This window comes from Megascapheus bottae, chromosome 18 (genome assembly GCF_031878675.1).
Source record: "Megascapheus bottae isolate mThoBot1 chromosome 18, mThoBot2.hap1, whole genome shotgun sequence".
Taxonomy (NCBI): Eukaryota; Metazoa; Chordata; class Mammalia; order Rodentia; family Geomyidae; genus Megascapheus; species Megascapheus bottae.
Window position 1 is genome coordinate 9,184,832 of NC_143526.1, and position 24,713 is coordinate 9,209,544.

The 24,713-nt window shown below is 37.9% G+C and overlaps 1 protein-coding gene across 3 annotated transcripts in view; it reads left to right on the top strand.

Moving 5' to 3' along the window:
- Positions 1-24,713, top strand: part of Arpp21 (cAMP regulated phosphoprotein 21) — a 161,746-nt gene that overhangs the window by 1,615 nt on the left and 135,418 nt on the right. The window contains exon 1 of one of the 3 annotated variants that reach the window (XM_090351874.1): positions 1,517-1,537. The exons of 1 other annotated variant lie outside the window; for it this stretch is intronic. The gene's annotated coding sequence lies outside the window, so the exon portion shown is untranslated. Of the gene's footprint in view, positions 1-1,516; positions 1,538-3,606; positions 3,681-24,713 lie in introns of those variants that run through there. One more of the 3 variants, XM_090351873.1, reaches the window with a different exon arrangement.

Genomic DNA, 24,713 nt, shown 5'->3' on the forward strand with positions numbered 1-24,713 from the left:
GGGCTGTAATCCACTGTTCAGCCAAGGGTAATAATCAAGTCCTCAGACGTCAATAGTCCACATTTCTGTGATTTTTTTTCTTTTTTTCCCTATCTTCTCTTCATTCTCTGTTTCTGTCTCTCTCCGTGTGGTCTCTGTGTCTCTCTGTCTTGTCTCTCTCTCTGTCTGTCTCTCTCTCTGTCTCTCTCTCTGTCTCTCTCTCTCTCTCTCTCTCTCTCTCTCTCTCTCTCTCTCTCTCTCTCTCTCTCTCTCTCTCTCTCTCTCTCTCATCTCTCTCTCTCTCTTTCTTTCTCTGCCCTTTTGCTGCCCTGTATCTGTGCTTTTTCTTTGGAATTATTTGATCTCTGGTCTGCATTTCTTCATCCTGTTTGTAGAAAACTAATATTGTATCTGTGTATTGTATGTTTGTGAGGGAAGGGTGGACATCTAATCTCCCACCCCTCAATTAGGCAGAGATGAAAAGCTGAAAGTAAAATTGAAAAAGAAAATTATTTTTTCCCCTTCAGCAGTTAATTAACAGTGCAGGTTTCATGGTAGAAAGTTTAAGATGCTCTTAATTCATTTGAAAGAGAAATATAGAAAAGACAAGTTTAAAAATAAGGCAAGTATTTTGACCAGGTTTGAAGTCCTGGGTCGCAAGAGGTTTGGGACAAGGAAAACAGATAGTATTTTTATATTCTTGAAGTCTGATTGTAACCTCCAGCTGACGGTCTTATGTCTCAGGTTGTTAGATATGGTGTGTTATGTTACCTATGGTTGTTAGAATTGAGTTGAACCACACAGGTGTTTCAAAGTTTCTTGGGCAGAGGAATTGACTCCGTTTTTGTGTAGAAAGAAAGCTCATGTAGATGTGTTCAGAACTTGATCACCTTGGAATATATGGAGTAAGGACAAAGTCCAAGTTCAAAAGGCAAAGAACAGGGAACTGAAATCTACGGGAAAGAAAAGGTGAGATGTACAATGTAAGGCTGATAGAAATTACTTGCATGTGGATGTATTTAGACTGTGGGTAATTAGTTTGCTTTTTGCATGTATTGATAATGCCACCTTAGCTTTCCCAAACAAGAGTATGTTTCCAGAGTTGAAATGAACCTGCAGGCACTTTTGTTCAAGTGCAGAATAAATCCTGAATGATTCTTATGCTTTCCTTCTTCATCTGCTTTGGAACTCAAAACTGCTGTGATTGCTTTAAATATAGAGAAATGAAGATGGTAGGAAATTATTTTTGCGGTTAGTAGAAGTCCAAACAGCACTGATACATACCCACTTTAAAAGAAAGAGAGCCGATTCTCTGATCCACTGAATTTATGTTACCACAGGGTTTTTATGTCTTAATAAGATTTTAGTTAATGTCATTTTTATTTTAAAAAAATGAAAAATGTTCATCTGGAAGCCAAGAGCTCCAACAGTCTTGTTCAAATAGCAGACTAATCTGCTGTTTTAACAGTAAGACAGGGAGGGTTTTGCGGCATTCCTATCTGAAGCTCAATGTGATAAAGCGCGTTTCCAATCCTTTCAGTCTTAAAGGGGTTTCAAGGTATGTATTTGTTTATGTTTGATATTCTTATCCTAGGTTATCAAATTCTTTTCCTTTTTAATCACTTGGACTAATAGACAAAAAATGAACTTCCTGGAGAATGAGTTTAGCTGTGTTCTTTGAGTGATATAATTCCCCATCACAAAACATTCCAAAAGCATAATCTGTTACTAATATCCTTACTTATCCCTTGGTAGGACTGTGATTCGGATTGGGTATAATTGTGTTTTTAAAAAATTTAGATGACAGTGAGTACATCTTCATTTATCCCCTCTGGGCATGATTCCTGTTGTTTGAAAGCTAAAATAAAACTAAGTTACCTAGCAGATTGCTATTTAGTAGACTACTTTGGGTGAAGTATTTTTAAAGAGTTTTTACAGCTCTAATATTAACTATCGGATTCTTAGTGACTTAATCTCACTCTGTGCTGATTTGTCTTTTATAATATACACCTCAGACCCAGACAGATTTGGGTGTGTGCTGTTAAATTTGCAAATTACTCATCTCCCAGTGACTTTCTCACTCAGATCCCAATTGAGTATAGTTACCTTGAGATCTCTAGCATTAGCCCCGTCAGAGCATGCTCCACTAGGGATTTCTATGCAGTCTATTTTTAATGCTATTTAATGAAGGAGTGAGCACTTCACTCAGCAGTAAAAGTATCATGAGGAAAGAGAAATCTGTACGTGGTTATGAAGAGTGCGGAAGAATATTTGGCAAGGTAAAGACTGGCTGGTTGTTGGAATGACCATTTTAATGAAGTCTTGATGTTGGGAAACAATTGATTTTTAGTGGGGAAATTGTAGATGAATAGTTTGAAACATATTCCCAAGCCCTCTCCACTCGTTCTTAGAAAGAAGGTTAAACAACTTGAGTTTCTGAAACTTGAACAAGATACCAACCACAGAGTCTTTGCATTCATATTATCATTACTAAAAGCTATGGGTAGGAGAAATAAAGAAATCATTTCCAGATCTTAAGACATTGTTCAATAGATGGCTTACTGCTTTCTGCCTCATTCTGGCAATGAAAGCATCAATATTTTCTTTAAATCCAATGATTACCTGAAGTTTTACCTTGTGGACTATTTTGAGAATTTTCTGATGAACTTGGAATCCTGGGTCCAGGACTGTGGCAAGTAAGGGAAGCAGGAAGTTTTGTTTGAACTTGATGGAATTTTGGCCTGTTTTCTCTCCTTAACTTTCAGATAAGACTCTCGGGTTATCTTTCAAAGGCTAAATCTAGACACCCCCCCCCCAAACCCAGTAGCAGCACTAATAACTTTTGGTTTGTTCTAATGAGAGACAAAGTGTCATCCTATGAATAAGTTGCAAGAAGCCATCTGTCTGCAACATTCACATATATGCAGAACACCTGTCTTGAGACAAAAAGTGAGAATGGTCTTCAGAAAGGTCTTCTTTGCTCACCATACTAGCTGATGCTATAATCAGGTCACTGCATTCTTGACAGAGTGAAGCTAATTAGGCAAAAACAAAAATAAAGGCTTAAGTAGTTTTAAAATTAACAACCAAGAGAATGCAAGCAGTGTATAAGTAAGCAAAGAAGTAAGTTACATGATCATTTATTAATGAAGCTACTAGAAGGTACAAAATTAATCTGTCAATTTTATGAAGATCAATCCCTCCCCCAATAAGCTCCAAAGGGAAGTACAGTGCAAGAAAGTGATTGTTTGTTTGTCTGGTTTTCATTGACTCTGGCCACTTCTGGAAGAAGAAAGGCACCCACAGTAGCAGGACTAGTTAGTCTTCTTAGTGGTTGGGTCACTGAGACCAGTGCAGCCTCCTTTCTCAGGCTTTGCAAATCCGGGGGCATTCTCATCTGAATTCAATGTGCATTTTTGGCTCGGAACAAGATAATGATAATACATGGGCAGCATGCGGAATGAGTCAGCCACCAAAGATACAAAACGTACTGTAGTCAACCATGAATTTGATTGAGAATTCCTTAGGATGAAGACAGAGTTTGAAGTTCATAAGACCAAAACTCTGAGACTGTAAATTAACTACTTGTATACCAGCCTGTGTGTTTTGGGTCTGATTTTTTTTTTTACAAGGTTGGGGGGGGGTGGTGAGAATGTGGGACCTAAAAGGGCTGTGGATACTGAAAACCAGTTCTCCTAATGGTAAGTACTGGCATCATTCTAACTGATTGTACATTGGGATACCTTGTTTAAGGATTTGTGAGTTTCTAATCACCAAAAGTGTGGCTTCCATATGAATGCATTGCATCACTTGAGAAGTTCAAAATGTGTTAATAGGATTTAAGTCAGTGATGATGAACTTCTGATAGACAGACAGATAGAGATAAATAGATAGATTTTTCTCTTAAGATAAATACGTTTTATCTTTTAGGAAATATATATTTCCAGATATTTTGCATTTCTCTGGACTTTGCTTCTATGTATTTTGTCACTCTAACTTGTCATACTAAATACGAAAAATGAGTTTTAAGAAGTAATATGTCAATAAAATAAGGCTTTAGAATATTCAAAAAGAATATTAGGCTGATGTAACTGGACTTGTTCTTCTCAGGGTATCTTTGCTTCTGTGTTTATTTCTTCTAAAGTGTTCCTTTAACCGAGTTCTAATAAATTTATTATTTTCCGTGCCTCAGCCTTATAATGTAGATTGCTTTAGTTCATTTTAGAATAAAAGTAGTCCTAGATAATAAAGCATTTATTATTTATATTTATTTCACAGGCATTTTATTTCTGTGATGATTAGATATAAGAATTTCAATTGTAGACAAATACGTTAGACACAATATCAAGTTCATCCAACACTTTTTAATATTAATAACACTGTTGTCCTGGGGATTCAAATTCCTTGTGATCTGATGATGATTTGAGTTATAAGAATGTCCATATTATATTTTGCAGCACATCTTTGTCTACACTCATTGGGAGAAAGCTTATGCAGATAAAAGAAAGTGAACTAAAATAATTGTACTGGAACAATCACAGAGAAATTGGGAAAAACATCCAGTTTGACTTGATTGTATACTTTCAGACTAAATCCTTAACATCCCATTTTGCTTCATTTTCCTTGCTGCCAGCTTTACCCTAGCATCACCAGGAAAAAGAAAGTTGGTACAGTCTAGGGTCATAATAGATCAATATTTGCAATTCTTCTATGTACTTTTCTTCCTGGAGAAAATTTCTTCTGACACATTTTAAAAACCTCACTTAACACACTTAATATTGCGAAAGATTTGGAAGCTCTTTATGTGTTATAATCAAACTTAAGATAAAATTGCTGTTGTGACTTATTAAAATGCTGAAGGATGAATCCAGAATTGACTCACTTGAGGTTTATCCTCCCAATTATTCCTCAGTTATAATTTCATAAAACATTTAAAAGCATTACATTCACATCTCTTATTTAGCAACAGAAAACCATTTCATTTTATCTAGGTAGTGTGAGGAGAGGCCCAGGAATGATCAGTTTCAAACATAGGCCTCTTAGCGTCCTCTCAGATTTAACACTATTTCAAGATCATACTACAATCTGTCAAGTAGAACTCCATTGTGGGCAGCATACAACATATTAAAATGTGATGAATAAAAGCACCTCCTTATATATCACTGCTTTTAAGATAATGAAAGCAAAATTTACTTTTAGTTTAATGGGAGAACTCAAAAATTCTTAGTAGGACAGCAATTACACCATTTCAAAATTTGAAATATTTTCACCAAACCTATGAGGATTGATTTGGCCTAGTGTAGGTTATAATCTGAGAAGAATCACATTGTGTAATATAGAATTATTTTTCTGTAGCATTTTCATTTACGTCATTGAGCCTGGTTCACAAATCTTGTCCACCTAAGTATGTCCAGTATTGCTCCCTATTTTATTTATTTATTTTTTTTGTGCTGGGGACATGTGAAAAGAACTCAAGGAGTCTATAAGCAAATTTAGTGATAGAATTCTTATTAGTGATTAGTTCTTTTAGTTTTGTGTTGTTGCTTATCTGTGTGTGTATATAATCACACACACACACACACACACACACACACACACACACACACACACACATATATGTTAGGTAATTGAGAAAAGAATCAACTCTTGAGTCTTGGGAAGCCAGAGGATCTGCTTTCAAATAAATCCTTAGCTGATTCCCTTCAAATTGCCTAGATCACAACTCTTATTTGAGAAGATTCTAGTTCATAGACTCTAACATTAATGAGATCAATATACTGACATATTTTGATTTAGTTGATGTGACAATTAATCAACATTTTTAATGAAAAACATTGAACATCAGTCTCTGAAAGTTTTATAGTTCTACAAGTTTGAATAAATTATAGTTTGATAAATAAACAGATGGCCAGGGATCATTTACTTGTTAGCATTTCCAGCCACCTGCAAGTGGTCGCTTGATTATCAAGCAGATGAAGACAAGTCAAGTACTTGTCAGTAGAAGGTTAAGGCAGGATAAGTTAACTGTGAAATTCAGAGACACTCATAGTTGTTTCAGTTTTTTTTACATGCTCAGAAATTCAACTGGAGAATAATAATCGACTTTCTAAAAATACACTATAAATCCTTGTGTGATGCTCTAATATTTGTTTCAGAAAACACTCTCTATTGATATTTTGGTTAGTATTTTGTACATATATATCCAGCATTGTGGACATTTGATTTAATTTCAACATGTTATGAGCTATGAAAACTAAACAAGCAGATTCAGTGTGAGTAGGTACCAGAACTAAGAGTCTTATAGTAGTCATATGCTTTTACTACTCCTTATTTTAGTACAATTATTTAAATAAATGTCATGGGAAACTTTTTAGTTTGGAAATAGTTCATTTTATATTTTTAGAGAAAGATTATAGTTTATACACAAATTACAATTCTCAGAGCCAATGTTTCACATAGTCATAGCAAATGAATTAATTGGGAGGATTCTGCAGTTTTATTCATGATCTGATTTTCCTACCTTGGCCTTTGGTAATGATTATACTAACTCACTTATGTCACGTACTTTTAGTTTTTTAATTAGGAAATTGTGAAATAACTGGTACTGTTCTAAGTGCCAAACTCCCCAACAAACAATTCATGTAGTGTTAGCAAGTCTTCATTTCACTAATTTCTGAGCTCCAGCAGTATGCTCCTTTTTTGAAAGTGACAATCCATAATCACACTGTAAAGAAATAATAACAGTTTGCCACTGCAACAAATATACTCTATACCCTGAACATCATTACACATTCCATCTGTAATTATTTTTATCATTTTGGTCTTCAGTTGGAACTATAGATAATTTAAAGTACTAGTGAATTTGTTTTCAGCACCGAGACGTAGGTGAGTATACGTAGTCAATAGAACTAAAGTTTATATATTGTAAAAAAATTGTCTCCATCTTCTAAGAGAATGATGTAAATATCCTGTCAGGGGGGCTATATTTTGCTTCATGAGGAATAGTAGGATCTATGTTACTGGAAAAGATATAGGAAGTTTGTAGACACGTATATTTTGAATTCCATGGAATTTTCTATTCAAGTTCAGGTTAAGCCTAAAGGAAGGGTTGTGTACCAAAGCTGTCCTGGGGGCTCACCTGAGGAGGGAGTTAACCACTGACCACAAAGAAGAAATGCTTTTACCAGAAATTATACCAACCTCAGTGACATTCTTCAGGTTAGAGAAATATATAAAATTTAGGTCGAAATCCAAGATCCAAGGAATTAAGGACTACGGTGCGTCTAAATCTCAATTCTCCACACCTTTCCTCCATCAATGTGACATGTGTCACCTGAATTCATACTTGGACCTGGGTCCTGGTATTCATTTTGGGATCTGAGTGAATAGGTAAATGAGGCCTCTCTTGCTTCTCAGTACCTGTATGTCATAGTCTGCCATTATGCCAATCAATCTCCAATCCAACAAATTTGCTAGTTAGAAGAAAAGCAACCACTCAATATTCTTACTGCTGTCGTTCTTCTCACTATTTTTTTTTTTTTGCCAGTCCTGGGTTTGAGCTCAGGGTCTGAGCACTGTCCTTAAACTTTCCCAAGGCTAGAGCTCTACCACTTGAGCCTCAGCACCACTTACGGCTTTTTTCTACATACGTGGTACCAGGGAATTGAAGAAGCCAGGTCTTCCTGCATGCTAGGCAAGCACTTTAACCACTAGGCCAAACTCCTAGCCCTGTTCTTCTCACTTTTAAGGACATAATGAGACCTGCCTTGTACAATAAAAGCACCCCGCACCATGTATATTTTACAATCTAAACAAAGCCTCAAGCTTTTATAGAAAACTTTTACAGAGATATTCAGTTTTATTACATAAATGAGATGCACACTTCTTTTTTTGAAAAAAAAAAAGTAATTTAGAGTATTACTTTCTTCCACTGACCCCCAGTATAATTTCTATTTTGTCTTATTTTATTTTGGAGACATGGCTTTTCTACATAATCCATTCTGGCCTGGATCTCAAGATCCTCTTGGCTTATCCTTGCTGTGCTTATCCAGTGCTGATATTATACATGCATGCCATCACAGGTAACTCCAATACCCAAATTAATGGTTAAAATTGGCCACTATTTTCACTCTTTCTTGTCTATAATATATCAAAGGCAAGATTCGTGGCTAACTATAGAGTATGCATTGTTTAAAAATGGTGACAAATAATATCTTTACCATCAAATTGAGAGCAAACCATTAGCCAACTCTGAGTTTTCAAAACAGTGAACACAGGTTACATTGCTTTTCAAGTACATTGGAGTTTTACACTTTCTTCCACCTAAAAGGGTGACTAAATCTCTACATCTTTAACTCAGAGGCAGTTGGAATGGTTCCATGAAGGAATAACCTTGAGTTCAAGCTTCATGTGCAGGGAACAGTGAATAAGTGAATAGCCTTGAGTGGCAGGGGATATGACAGCCTGTCTCTATCCCCCAGAACAAAGCAGGGGGAGCTTGAGGATTGCTGAATGGTTTCTTGTCAGTCACACAGAAGGCTGTCGCTTCCTGTCTCTGAGTGCTTGGTGAGCTGTTTGCACAGAGCAGCGGATTTGGCCTCTGATCCTAGAGTATCTGCAGATAATTTTGCTAAATGAGTCAGCACTCTGCCTGGGTGAATGCTGCCAGAGGAGAGAAAAGGTTGCTCTCAGAACTGGGATTTGCGTACTCACTTCCCCTATCAGGAAATAGAGAACCACAAGTAGCAGCATTCAGTGGAGGAGAAGGTGAGCAAGCAGCGAGCTCACCAGATCATTGCATGGTATTCTCTATTGTAATTGGGATATCAGCCATTCTTCTGAGGATTAACACAGGGAAAGAGTGAGTCTGGAAATTCTTAGCCCTCTGTGATTGGGCTTATCATCCTTTGTTATTACAATATTTTGAGGAAAACCAATTTGAAAACAGAGAGAGAAAGAAGAAGGAAAGAGAAGAGAAAGACAGGAGACAGTGAGAGAGAAAGGAAAGGAGAGGAGAAAGAAAGAGGAGATAGAAAAGATAGTCTATGTAATACACCTTCCTCAAACCTATGCCTTAATACAAATATTTTACTTTCCTGATAGTTCTTGGCTTGTAGTATTCTCGCACGGGTCTGATATTTAATCAAAGTTTATTGAATTAAACATCATCTGCTGTATTGTTGAAGACACCTAACGTTTGAGATTTCAAATCATCTCTGTACAAAGTTACAGTTGTATTTTTCCCCTGAATTTCAGCTTAACTGGACTGAACACTCTTTTCTTAAAGAGAACAAAGAAATGTCCTTCTGCGTAGAATCATAATCACACTGGAGATAATTTTGCATCTTACAAAGAAGTTTCTTCTTCTGATCTCAGGAAATGAATATTTCTATGTGAATATCAAGGCCCCTCAACCTTCAGTCTGCTTAACTTGTGTGAGTGTGTGTGTGTGTGTGTGTGTGTGTGTGTGTGTGTGTGTGTGTGTACGCTTATGTATGTGACTTTTCTTGATAGGAAAGGCAGTTACTATTCAGTCTCTATCGTCTGAAGAGAAGGGATAAGGCAAAGTCAAGTACACAAATAATATCCAAACCATGCGTGTACAGGCCAGAGCCATCTCATTTTTCCTGGATGCCACCTTTGGAGGATTAGCTGTGATGAAAGAGCACCAGAATGTGGGGAGGAGTAAAAGGAGTCTGAAGGAGTAAAAGGATATAATACTGGGAAATGAGGGCTATCTAGACTCCATTTTCCCTTAAGCAGAATCATTTCTCCAAGCTGAAGGAAAGTTACTTCTCTTGCTACAGCAGAGAGGCTTTGTGGTGAGCCTGGTTTCATGTCATCCAAGCAGAGCCCTTGAGAACTAGATAAAGAGTTACTCAAGTCTATAGAACTAATCGTGTCTGGTACTAGAGACTCATCCCTGTAATCCTTGGTGCTCAGGAGACTGAGATCTGAGAGTTGACCTTTCAAAGTCACCTTGGACAGGAAAGCTGAAAAGGCTCTAATCTCCATTTAAGTAGAGGGATTCAGATATCAAAAAAATGGGTTTGCTTCTGCATCTCAAAGGTGTGCTACCTGAGTGCCCTTGAATTCACCCAACCATTTCCTACAGAAAAGCAAATCCTGGGACCTTTACTCCAAGAGAGGCCCCATTCTCTTCCTTCTTCAAGACTGGAAGACTTTGGAAATGTGTAGAGAACTGTAAATCTTGTCCCAGCTGACATTCTCAACCAAAAAGCTCATAGGATGCACTGGGGACCACCTTTCACCAATTAGCAAAATTCCCCACGAGCCAATTGTGGAACTAGCTGAAATTTGGTCTGACAGTTGTCAACATTTCTCCTTGGATCACTCATTCACCAACTCATCCCATCACGTAGCTCCACCCTTGATGCACTGATTTTTCATTCTTCTTTTTCAAACATTTATAAAAATCTTCTGTGTTGGGGGTCTCAAACTAAATACTTGACACACTTCCGTTTACAGGGTTTTTTGATCCTTTGAGAGAGGTGAATACTTTTTAGTATTTTTTTGGACAATGAATTACGGATAGAAAATAGATAATCATTGGACAACAAAACCATGAATTGATTTTGACACCTTAGGAAAAAATCCCCCTTTTCAACAATAACATTAAGTAGGAAAAGTAGGAGAATGTAGAAACATATTGATCCTGATAAACAAACATAACAAGTAGACAGCTGGTACATTTTGGGGTGCAATTTGTGCTGATGGAAATGTACTACCCACTGAAACTCTCACTTAGAGTCCCCTCCAAGGAAACATAGGATCAGTCAGCTTGAGGTACAGGGAAGTGAGATGTCCATTCATGATAGCCTTTGCTTTCTCTTTAGATCCCACATGTTACAGTTTAGCTGTTCTAAACCCTGGGTACTTCATCTCCTTTATTCTCTTTTGTGTCAGTGCTGGGGCTTGAACTCAGGGCTCAGGCTCTCTCATGGCTTTTTTTTTTTTTTTTTTTTGCTTAAGATTGGTGCTCTACCCTCCACTACAGCTCCACTTCTAGCATTTTTTTTCTGGTTGGAGATAACGTTCTCCATAATTATTCTGCTGAAATTGGCACAGAACTTGGATCCTAAGATCTCAGCCACCTGAATGGATTATTACAGGAAACCCATTTATAAATTAGGTATCCCAAACCTCAGGATAAAATTTTACTTTTCATCCTGAAATTCCTATTTTCAGCTAGCTGTGATTTTATTTTTATCTTTGATTTTGTAACCCTAGAATCTGTAAAACATCCCTTAACGTCTCTCCACACATCCTCTCCCCTGTGGTTCTTCATTATCCTATTATTGGGACAGTCACTACCTTGGTATTTTCATCACACAGGACTGGAGTCTGTTTTCACCCTGACCACATTGCACACAGTCCACATGTATATGCCAGTGATCTTAGAGAAAGTTCTTCCTTGAGAACTGGGCCATCTTTCCAGCAGATGCTCTTGGCAAAGACAGGATAGGCCTGACCTTTTCTAAGCCACATGAGCACCAGGAGCTTGCAGATGAGATTTGGGGAGGGATAATTCAAAATTCCCCGTGTACACAAAAATTCCAGGCAGCATTTCATTAGCTATCAAACTATTAAGTCAGTCTTCCAAACAAGGCTAGCAAAGTGAATACGTTTATACCTAGTACCCTTTCAGGAGCAATTTGGAACTGTTATCTAAGAACCAGAAATGGTTTCAAACTTAATACAGTTGCCTTTATTCCTGTGGTAAGGCCAAAAAAAACCAAAGAAGAAACAAAGACTACATCCAGCAGAAAACCATTGGTATAATCAGAGATTCATACAGGGAATCTAGCAAGAGAGTTCTAAAATCAATATTGATAAAATCTCTCTAAAAATGTGCCTCATAGTTTTAGCCTAGCTGGAAAATAGATGTTTTCATATTTTAAGAAAAGATGAGACGATATTGCAGTTTCCATTGTTTATTGATTTGGTGCCTAGACTCAAGCCAGGATCAAAAGGTTTGCCCAGTGATCCAAGGAGTTTTCAGCATTGAGACAGACCCAGGCATGCAAATTTGAAAGGGCTGATGTGTTTTACTCCAGGTTCTGGTGAACTTATCTAACAGGTGATTGACAGAAAGCTAGCATTTAGGTATTTCTGATGAAGTGTATCAATAAAAGTGGTGGAGATCTAAGTGAAAGGACTATGTTGTTTTGTGAACTTGTTAGAGGAACTGCCTGGGGTTATTTGTGGTGGAAATCTACACTTATTTCTGTATTGATTAGTTGGTTAGTGCCATCTGTTTAGCTATGTAGGAATTACTTGCTCCTTCTGCACTCAGGCAAGAAAAAACCCTTAGCAATACAGAGATCTAAGCTTCCTCTAGACCCTCAGGGATGAGGAAATGTCAGTATTTTTCTATAGATTCTGAATATGTCCTCGGAACATTTGTGATCCTAAGCTATTTATGGTGTTTTATACTCTAAATGCTAGCTTTCTGTAAACTCTGTGTGAATAGTACTCAATGGACATGATGCTAGAATGCTCTGCTCATTGGTGATGGTTTTACTCTGGTGATATCTGTGGTATGGTGTACTTGTCTGTGGAAAGTCAGAAAAATGTATGCATCATCTTTAATTCTTTTTTTCTTTCTCTCTTTGTGATGTGGATGATGTGTTACATATTATTGCCATAAAAACATAAGCAGAACGACATGTTTATTCTAGAGTTCAGGAACTGAGAACCAGAGAATTAATTACTTTTGCCCCCAGAAACAGTAAGATAATGACAGAGAAGGAACACAATGGGAATTCACTTTTGGAGCTGGACAACGCAAGTGGGAGTTTCTCTGCAGGCAGTGTGTGATCAACATGCATTTCTACTGTCCTTCTAGAACTGTTCTCCAAACATTATGGGAAAAGGTGATCTAAGTTTCACTCTGAAACTGTCTCTGCCTGTCTCTCACCTAACCACTATCAGCTTTAGATTCTTTAATGCATTTCCACATGAAAATACTGCTTCATGATAGCTGTCCCTGCTCAACCCATGGATACATGTATATGTGTATATGAGTAAAAAGATTGTAAACACATTGGCTTTGAAGATGCAGATTAAGGAAGAAGTAACTTCTAAAGAAAATCTCCTGGGCTGATAATGTGGCTTAGTGGTAGAGTGCTTGCCTAGCATGCATGAAGCCCTGGGTTTGGTTCCTCACCAACACATACACAGAAAAGGCCAGAAGTGGTGGTGTGGTTCAGGTGATAGAATGATAGCCTTAAGCAAACAAAGCTTAGAGACAGTTTCCCAGGCCCTGATTTTAAGCCCCACAAGTGGCAAGGGAGAGAGGAAGGAAGGAAAGAAGGGAGAAAGAAGGGAGAAAGAAAGGAAAAGAAAGGAAGGAAGGAAGGAAGGAAGAAAGGAAAGAAGGAAGGAAGGAAAAAGAAAGAGAAAATTTGCCTTTCCAATTTTTAATTTTCTAATGGGATTTCCATGTTTGAACTTTTAAGAACATGTTACAAGATAACATTTTATTGACACTTTATAGTTAAGGAAAACATATTTCTTTGCTTTTCAAGTCCTTTTCTAAGCTAGTCCTCTGCCAAGTTGGGAAAAGTGCTACCTGTTCAGTGTGAACTTTTTTTCAAATGAAGACTTTTTTGCCAGGTGGACGAATTTATTTCCCACCCACCACCAATATATCATTCCATGGAGAATGGGATCATTCATTTTAACTGCTTTCCTTATCCTAATATGATCTAATCAGAACTAGCCAGCATAGCGATCCTTCAACGGTTATCTGACTTCAATTTGTTTTTTTTTTCTTAGCAAGCCCTAAACACCTGGCACACACACACACACACACACACACACACACACACACACACACACACACACACACTGGCTCCATGCCCAAGTTTCCTGTTTGTTATTTGACAGAGGTGACAGTTGAAGCTGGCAGATGTGCAGGGTCAACTCAACCTTTGATCCTTCTGCCTCCAGGAGTCAGTTTCTCCAACAAAGGAAGTGGCTAACAGAATTATCAATATTGTCCTTAAAGGAATGAAGGAATGACAATCCTGTTTGTTAAGTATTTGTCAAAGGCAGGAGTTTGTAAAGTATATGGACAGAAACAATGCTTAGTTTTTACTCATTAGATGTTAAATTTGATTTCACCATATGAAACGAACAACCAAAATAACCTTAATTGCTTTGCCATTTAGCTTAATTAAAGAAATGGAAGATGGTGGAAATATTACTTGCAAGTAAATAGATGTATTTGGTAACAAAATTTTTTTGATAATGCACAGAAAACACATTGCTTTCTCATTTCTTGTCTGACTCATCATATGCAATAGCGACTTGATCCCAGGACCTATGGATTAGCTTTCATTTCATGGTTAAGAAACTCTTTTTTAAAAAAAGGTGTTTTGCATTCTTATGTTTTACAACAAGATCTTGCTATGTGGTGCAGATTTGCCTTGAACTCTTGCTTCTCTCTCTACTGAGATTACAGGTACGCGATACCATGCCTGTCTTTCTTTATTCCAGGACTAGAAAGATTCTCCCACCCTGCTTCTGAGTGACTGGTAGCTGATATTAGCGGCATGCACCACCACACCCAGGAAAAGTATACTTTTAACTCTGCAAATAACATTTCTAACTGTCCTGAGACTCATTTGAAGTGTCACATTCAGAATTTTTGTTGTTATAGCATCCTAGGCCTTTGCTATTTATGAAAGTACAATGTTGCTATTCCCAAAGCTAGTGGAGCAAAGACTATGTGTTTGTGTTATTTTGAATTTTATCTACTATAAATATGCTATAGATACACTTCCAAAATATGAAAATACACACATAGATATCCACTACAGTATTTTCTTTTTGTGGGTTTTTAGAGGAAAGAAAGACCCTATGCTTGGGAATGTGCTGCTGCTGCTGCTGCTGCTGCTGCTGCTCCTTCTTCTTCTTCTTCTTCTTCTTCTTCTTCTTCTTCTTCTTCTTCTTCTTCTTCTTCTTCTTCTTCTTCCTCCTCCTCCTCCTCCTCTTCTTCCTCCTCTTCTTCTTTTTCTTCTTCTTCTTCTTCTTCTTCTTCTTCTTCTTCTTCTTCTTCTTCTTCTCCTCCTCCTCCTCCTCCTCCTCCTCCTCCTCCTCCTCCTCCTCCTCCTCCTCCTTCTTCTTCTTCTTCTTCTTCTTCTTCTTCTTCTTTCCCACAATAAGGTTGTTTTCTATTATTTTAGTTTGACAGCCTTTATGCCTTTATGTCAATCTTGACCGTTGTTTCTATGCAAATGTCTGTATCTGAATTCTTTTATCTAATATCAGAGATTAATATATTTTATTTATTCAGTAAGTGTGACATCCAGGTAATGAGTAAAAAGACATATATTGTAATTAGTGGAAGCATTAATTAATGAAAAAATAACCCAAAACAGAATGTAAACATGGGAAGGATCTTGTTCTTTTTTTATGCAATCTGCTATTCTTCTTCTAATTAGAGAAGTGAGTCCATTAATATTTAGAGCTATTGTACAGAGATGTGTCATGTTTCCTGCCATTTTCTTGATTTCTTATATTTTGGTTTTTTCCTATTCTTGTGTTTACTAAATTGCTTGTCTACTGGTTTTTGTCTGATGTGTTTCTTTGATTTTAATTACTTTCTTCAGTCTTCTACATCTATTTGTTTGTTTGTATCAGTGCTGATTGTCAAACCCAAAATCTAATGCATGTACCCTACCCCCAGATCCATCCTTAGCAGAGAGAGCAGAAAAACAGAAAAGAAACATGCACCTCTTTTTGCTAAATATGTTATATGCTGATATATACACATACGTGTGAATATTTTTAAATTACATGTAAGCTAATAAATACAACTTAAATTATTCACATGTAAATTTTGAATCTAAATATATTACAAAGAGACTAATTTGTATCATTAGGAGATCAATGATGGGGTAACCAAAATTATTTTCTCTTCCCTTTGCCTGATGAATTAACTTATGCCATAACTGATGAGCAATATCACATTAAGGATAGGATTTCAGAACAGGAGTAATGAAGAGAGAAAATTGCATTTATCCTTGGTCTCAACCCATAATTCCTAGTAACTTGTTACAAATATAGCAATAGAGGATAAGGTGATAAATGCATTGTTTCGAATAGAGGCTCTGGGATTTTGGTAAATGGAAAATTCATAGCTCTTCCGTAGTGATCAAAATGAGATATGTTATCTGTGTTAACACCATTAATGCCCTAAGACTCACATTTTAGCACATGTAACCCATCCTTTTCCTTAAGTTGGTCCACCCATGGTAGGAAATAGATTTCTAGGGAGAACTGCAGCCTACAGGATCTGTTCTTCTCCATATATGATTCATCCTAAAGCAATGTTCTCACACTGCATCTGCTAGAGTTATAGGGAGCATTTTGTGACTATGCAGCTCTGGATGGGACTTAAATATCTGCATTTACTTTTTTTTTAATTTTATATCTTTTTACTCTCCTGAGTAGCTAAGATTACAGGCATGAGCCACCATGGTAGGCAAGTGTCTACTTTTTTACCTTGTCCTCAGCAATGCTAGCACTTCTGGTTCATGGAACACAATATAAGAACTGCTTAGCAAAAACATAAACAGTGTCAGAATGTATAATTTGATTAATTTATGTAAAAGCATAATGTAAGATTTCAAAACACCTTGGTTTTAAATTAAATTTTAATTTATTTTCATTTAGATTATACTTAAAGCACAGAATTTTTACAAAAGTTATGAATATAGGTTATACTCTTCAGAAAGATAAAAGATTTCTATGCATAATAAGATATATATATATATATATAATTTTTTTGCTGGTCTGGAGCTTGAACTCCTCTAACTACCATCCTTGATTATTTTTGCTCAAGGCTACTGTTCTACCACTTAAGTCCCAGGTTTCTACTTCCAGATTTGGGTTGGTGAAGTGGAGATAAGAGTTTCACAGTCTGGGCTGACTTTGAACTGTGTTCCTCAGATCTCAGCCTCCTGAGTAGCTAAGATTACAGACATGAGGCTACTAGCACTCAGCTTTAAAAGTCATATTGTTTTTTTCTTTTTGCCAGTCCTGGGCCTTGAACTCAGCATTGCCCTGGGGCTTTCTCAGTGCTAGAGCTCTACCACTTAAGCCATAGTACCACTTCTGTTTTATTCTATGTATGTGTTACTGAGGAATCAAACCCAGGTCTTTGTGTATACTAGGCAAGCACTCTACTACTAGGCCAAACTTCCGGCCATAAGAGTCATAATTTTTAATCCATACAATTATATCTTCTTAGGATCAAGAAGTTATTTGTATTTTTAATTGGTGAGTTGGTTCTAGTGGCACACTCCTGTAGTCTCAATCATAAGCCTGGGTTACACACAGGATCCTGTCTCAAAAATAAGTAAGTAAGTAAATAAATAAACCGATAAGTAAATAGGTAAATAAATAACAATGTGCACTGGAGTATAAAATGGAAATACCAAAATGTGTAGATAAAAACTTATGACAGCTTTTGTTATAATTGGTAATCCGATTCTCCTTCCCAAGGAGAGATATTAAACACACTAGCACCCATGACCTGAACTACTATTACTCAGCAAATGAAAAGAGGAAGCTACTGATATATATCACAGTTTAGATGAAGTATAAAGGCTTGATGCAAAGTAAGACAGAGAGATCTCAAAAATCACACATTCACTGATTCATTGACCTAACTAACACTTCCTGATGTTAAAACTCCACTAAGAAAGGACAAATTTCTTACTGTTAAATGATATAACAGGGAAAGCAATGATAGCTGTGTCGTTACCTGTACAATGTCCTAGGTACACATGTGTTGCTATGGAACACATGAACTTATTCCTTCTCCCAAAGAAATCAAATTTACTCCATAATAATTGTAAATTAAAAACAAATCTGAATCATGCCATCCTCCGGTTATACTTAGTAACTCTGTTGGCACAATCATGAGAATTGACATGTCATCTCAGGTAATTGAGTAAAGTATTTTACTTTGAGCAAAAGACAGAGAGGACCTGTGAGAGCCCGACTTCAAATTTTGGAAGTTGGGAAAATATGCCTATCTATCCTGGCAGCTTGTCTCTATTTCTTTATGCTGTTTTTCTTCTTTTTTTGGCAATCTTTGATGCTTTCACCATGATTCTCAGGGACATGTTTGCTACTCTTGTTTAGACTAGCTGTGACAAACTGATAGCCTGGAATGGTGGTCCACCATATTATTCCTGACACTTGTATGTCAGTCTCTGGTGTTCAGGTATGCCCTCGGCTTTTCCAGATCTAGGAGAAGCCACAACTATTTTTAAAATTTTTTTCTGGTCATTCTTCATTTTAAAGAGTGTAAGGAGGCCTCTAGAAATAACTAGGTAGTTCAGTTCTAACTGGAGCTTTCATATATGGATTAAAAAATATCTGAATGAGTGCATATGATTTTCTGTGTATGATAATCAATAGCAAATACATATAAAATGTTCTCCCTGTGTACAGTATGTGTCCTACTTCATTAACTGCTTCCAAATGTCCATGAGTTGAGGAACTCTTATTGTTTATGAGAAAACTGAGGCACTCAGAGAGGAGATTCACCCATTAAGCCCTGAGAATCAAATCAAAGTTCAAGTCCATCTTGAGCTTGAGTCCTTTCTCCACTTGGTGTATTGTTTGTCTATGCTTTTCTTGTTGTAAGTTGCTACTGCTGCATTTGTGCTAATACTGCATTTGAGATTTTGCATGGCCCACCAACACTAACCCTGAGGACATTCACAAACCCACATGCAGACCTGACTTTGTTGCTCGGCCTGGGAATACACTTTTACTCTGGGTTTAGGCTGGGGGACCGAGGGAGCCACTGGTTGCCTGCTGCTCTCCTAGAGGCTAAAGTATTGGCAAAGACCACCAAGTGGTGTGTCTTGTCTTATGTGCCCACATATTTTGCAGAACCAGGAAGCTGTTGTCAGCCAGACAGATGTGTGGGCTCCCTGGCTGAGCAAGCAGACTGTCCTAGTGGGCCTTTGTCTGTGAATCCAGCCCCAAGCTGGTGAGTTTGTTTCCCTGATTGACCATGGGTGAGCAGAAAAAGAAAAAAAAAAAGACTGGGCAGATCATCTACCTTCTCCTTCTCTCCCTGATACAACTCGTGGAACAGGAAGGCGAGAATAAAGATGCAGTCCTATCTCTTTCTTATTGGATTGTAATGATGCTCCTGTAGAAATATTTGATTTGATTTCATTGTTTATCAGATGCCATCTTTGTCATTTCAGCCTTAAAAAGTATTTTGGGGGCTGAGATTACATCACAATTGGCTATTATCCCTCAATCTTCTCTAAGCCTGAATCCCAACACAGTGGTCACATTAACATGCCAAGAGCCATGGGAAGAGTCCTTCCAAAAGTGGCTAGCATTTTAAGCTTTAAATGGGGTCCAAGCATCTATTGTACAGTAATACAGACTCCTGTGATTAAAAGGCTTCTCAGCACTAAGGTGCTTGTGGACTCAAGTATAGAGCTGATATTTCTGTATGTCAGGGAAATGAGGCAGCTTCACTGATGGAAAATAATTGCGTGTTTCTGACTGCGCATAACAGAAATAATACTTGTTCATGACAAAGGATACAATTACTACATGGTTTGGCATCTTCCTATAATAAGCAGCCATGCTGCTCAGTGAACACATTCCTCGTGCATAAATTGAACAATTTGTTGGAAGGCCCTAGATTTTCACCCCTTGTGTGAATAATTTTAATGCCATTTGACCTTGGGCAAGGACTGTTTGGTTCGGTACCAGTCTTTCATACCCATAATCCTAACTCCTCAATAAGTTGAGATCTAAGGATCAAGGTTCAAAGCCAGCTTGAGTAGAAATGTCTGTGAGACTTTTATTTCCAGTTAACCAACAGCATGCCTGAAATGAAATTGTGGCTCACATAGTAGTATACCAGCCTTAAACAAAACAAGCTAAGAGGCTGTACTCAAGCCAAGCATTCAAGACTCAGGAGAGGCACACAGACAAAAGCAAAATGAGACAAACAACAAAACAAAACACAAACACGAAAATATGTTGTTTTAAATGTTCCTTTTACCATTTAGCAAATATATATATATATATATATATATATATATATATATATATAAAGATAGTGGGTGTTTATTTTTTGATATGGGTTAATATGTCTGTACTTAAGGTGAATTAGATATGAGCAGAGAAGCAAGAAGACACTCATAGCTCATGCCTATAGTCCTAGCTACTCAAAAGGATAAAATCTGAGGATTTTTCAAACCCAACCACAAAAGAAAATTCCTGTCAGACTCTAATCTCAAATTAACCATCAGAAAACCAAAAGTGCTGCTGTGATTCAACATGGTAGAGAGCTTGTCTTGAGCAAAATGAGTTCAGGGACAGAGCTTAGGCCCTGAGTTCAAACCTTATGACTGATTCAGAACAACAACAACAAAAAGCAGGTATAAGGAACTTGGTCGATACCTGGATCTTGGGTTTGCGATTCACTTTGAACAACTCATACATTGTATCCATCCCCTGAGTGACAAAGAATATTCCCAGCTTTCTTTTCCAGATGTCTGATCAGTAAGTCTTGTGAAGAACTAAAGCAATGCCATTAATGTCCTTGTGAGTTTACTTAAACTAGTGCCCTAAAGGTCAATAGATGCCTTCTTCCTTTCTGGACTAGCCCCTCCCACTCTTTTACCCAGACTATGGTGTGTGGCTGGGCTGAAGCTGAGGGTATTTCAGGAGCCAGTGTCTCAAGTCTCTCTGAGTGAGATAGAGAACCAGCAGTCTCCCGCAGCTGGGGAGAGAGCAATTAGCAGCTTCATGAATTAGGGTCTTGTTTACACTGTGGTCTAAGATAATCATTTGTTTGTTTTAGCTAAGATAGCCTGTATTCATCAGAAGCATCAATCCTCATATTTTAATGATCAGGTTTTTAATCTCATGATAATGCTTGATTTTCACAGAGAGAATTCACCATAGCTTGTATTTTCTCTTGCTGACTTTAGTAATCAAGGCATCAGTTACATATATTCTTCTACGGATATTTGTTTCAACAGATTGTTTGATCTATTTCAGTAACTTCTTTCTATAGACTAATTTTGAGAAAACAAACGTACCTTTTATATGATGCCCTTCCACACAAACATGCATGTGAACATAACCTGTACAAATGGATGCATACGTCTATAAGAAATTTAAAAATTTACAAGTTAACCATAGATTATTTACTGTAATTCTCAACTGTCCTGCTCTAATTCATTCATTTCCCTACATCTCTCCACTCTATTCTGTATTCTACCAATTTCCTACTCAAGGTTGTATCTCCTCTCACTGTATTTGTAGAAAGCAGCTCAGCTGTTGTTACTGTGTCTTTATGATCACCAGCTCTGTGCGATCTTAATATATTAGTCAGAACATATCATTCATTCCTCTAAATAAATGCCAGTCAGCACTCTCTGAAGACAAGAAAGACATTATTGATTTGATTAGCATTTACTAATGAGACAGATAAATTTTGAAAATTATTTGTACAGATTATTAATTGAACCATTTGCATGCTGCAGAACACAATTTCTTGCACAAGGGGAGCAGTCTTTGTACTCCCAGAAGCTATTCCCTGATTCCAGTGTTCTGTATGCTTGTGCACTGGTGGCTCACACGTGTCATCCTAGCTACTCTGGAGCCTAAGATCTGAAGATCCCAGTTCAAAATCAGCTTCGGCCAGGAAATCCTAAGAAACCCTTAGATCTCCACTTAGTCAGCAAAAATGCCCGATGGGAGATGAGACCCAAATAGGACAGCGACATGGAAAAGGCAAGCAACAATGTGACATTGTAAATTCAAGTCCCCAAAATGGTACCCCCCAAAAGTGGTGCCTTTACATAATCATAGAATACAAATTCAGCATATTTCATACCTTTAAGTTCCAGTTTTGTATACGACAGTATAAATCAGTAAGAGGAAGCCATCAAATAATGGATATGCCTTTTCTGGCTTACGTGATGATAAGACGTATAGAAGAAGAAAAATGGATGTTTAAGAATGTTTCTTAATGTCTGATGGTAGCAGAGAGCTTGTCAGGGATCTGACTTCTAAATCATTTCATAGGTTCACATTGGTTTAAACCAGGGATCTGCTATGTGCTAAGAGATGAATTCTGTGGAAAAGGAGGAAACTGAGGAGAATGGTGTGATTGGGGTTGGTTCTAACTGGCACCATTTATATCCATCCATGCGTGGTCTTGCTCAGTCACTGCTCAGGCAGGACACATGTGGACGTAAGATAATGCCTTAGGTTTGGGTTTGGGAGGTGATGTGTTCACGTAAGCTCTTGTAATAAAAAGATCAGAGCGGCTATGTGACAAGTGTCACACACAGGTGTGCATTGCACCATCTGCTGGCATAGAAGAGCATGGGCCAAGGAATAGAGCAAAGTTCTAGCCCCAACAGATGAGAGGCAAGGCTAAGTAAGACCTTGACGTATTTCTGTTTATGACTGAGCCCAGTCTATGGAATCATTTCATAAATAATCATCAGGTATCACTTCTAAATTACTGAAGAGCTGTTTTCATTTTCTCCAAGAGAGCACAGAAGACTAGAATCTATCTACTCAATCCTCTGAAAAAAATTGAACAGGATATGTGTCAATAGTTAACCCAGTCTCGGGAGGACTGGATTACATGACTCAGTAAAACTTCATAAGTTCAAATATGTTATCACAATGTCCTGATCCCTGCTTTCTGTCATTATAGGTGCTGAGGATAATGAATTTAAATTGAGGATATAATTTCTAGAAATGCTTGCATGTAGTCTTACTTAAATTTGGGGTCAGGGAATTATATAGCATTGTGAAGACTTCTTAATATTAGAGGTAAAACAGTAAAACCACACAGAATCACAGATTTCATGTATGGATGAGAATTTATGACTGCCATTTGAACTCAGAGCTATGTACTTATAAAAGTAGATTCTCTACCTCCGAACTATGCCTACATTCATGTTTTGCACTGGCTATTTTGGAATAGGGTCTAAACTTTGGCTTGAGTCACACCTGGACTGTGAGCCTCTGGTTTATGCTTCCTGCCATTGATGGGTTGACAGACATATACCACCGTACCCAGCTTCTTCCATGGAGACAAAGTCTTGGGAACTTTTTATTTGGATTGGTCTGAAACCATGATCTTCCTGATGTCAGTTTCCCAAGAAACTAGGATTACAACCATGTCACTGGCACTCATCTAAGATGTGCAAGTGGTTCATGCTGTGTGTACATTTTGATACTGCGAAATGTAGAGCAAAGACTATCAAGAGCTTGATGGGTGCTTCTGAAAAAAGTGATAGTGTTAAAGGGAAGTTATCAATCTTAGTTAACCTGTGCTTTCTTGTCATCACAAAGTGTTTCTCCTCTTCTGCACAGTTGTCCTGGGATATTTCAGGTAAGGGACTGGGAAGCAGGTAGCAAGATGTAGTTTAGTGTGCAAGATGTTTACTTAAGGGAATTCTTCGAACCCCTGCTGTGGAGGTGCAGAAGGGAAGGAAGCAGGGTAGGGGGAGAAAGTGAGTGGTAAGGCCAGGTCCAGTGATGACAGAGCTTCTGCCAGCCACCTAGGGGCTGAATGACTCGAATGGCCTGTGCAGCATGCTGAGGTGGACAAGCTTTTCGATCTCTCTGCGAAGAGTTATTGGGTCCTTAGAGATGGGGTAACCTAGGACGGGGTTATGTGAGGTGACAGGGCCCTTCATAGCTGAGATAATCCTTCACGAGGCCATGAGCCACTGAAGAGTGATTTGTGCCCACCATCTGATGTTCAACACAAAGGGAAAAACCGACACTGGCTAACTGGCCAAGATGCTGTAACCCGAGTTTGTCTCAACCCAGTGTTGAAAAGAATTTGTTGCGCAGCTGTCACTAGTGATGGGTCAGTGCTTGCAATGCAGCAATAAACAATATTTCCAAGTCTTTCACAATCTCCCTGAAAATATTAGCAATGACCCACAAATCAGAGCTTCTTTCATTGAGGCCTAGTTTGAGCACAGAACATTTACACCTGACAATGTCTTAATCCCCAAGAAAGTAATTTTTACTACAATTTTTATTACAGAACTGTGTGTGTGTGTGTGTGTGTGTGTGTGTGTGTGTGTGTGTGTGTGTGTGCGTGCGCGCGCACGCCTGGGGCTTCAATTCCAGACCTCATACTCACCCCTAGTTTTTCCTCTCAATACTGGTACCTAGCTATTTAAGCCACAGCTCCACTATCAGCTTTTTGGTATGTGTTTTTAAGATCTTTATTTATGATTCATTTGTTTACTTTTTTTTGTATTGGAAATACGAGTTTCAGCGACTTTCCTGCTAGGGCTAGTTTTGAACTGTGGTCCTTAGCCTCCTTATTAGCTAGGATTATAGACTGAAACATTGGCATGCAGTTCTATGGAAAAATTTCAAGAAGTAGAGATGAATTGTGGCATCATCCACCTTCATGTATACATCAATTTTGCTCTCTGTTGATTGTGGCAGATCCAGAAGGGTGTGCCTAGCCCAGGAGAGAGAACAACTCTGAAGGTATGAGGCCAGGAATGTCTCTGACTAGGGCTAGCCTGAGGGAAGTAACCACTGTCAGAGCTTTGGTTCTGGGAAGCAGCTACACCCCTCTGTAGGCCTTCAGAGCTAGCCATTGCTGCTCTCCACCTCATCTGTAAGAACTAGCTTTGAATCTGAAATGCCTGCTG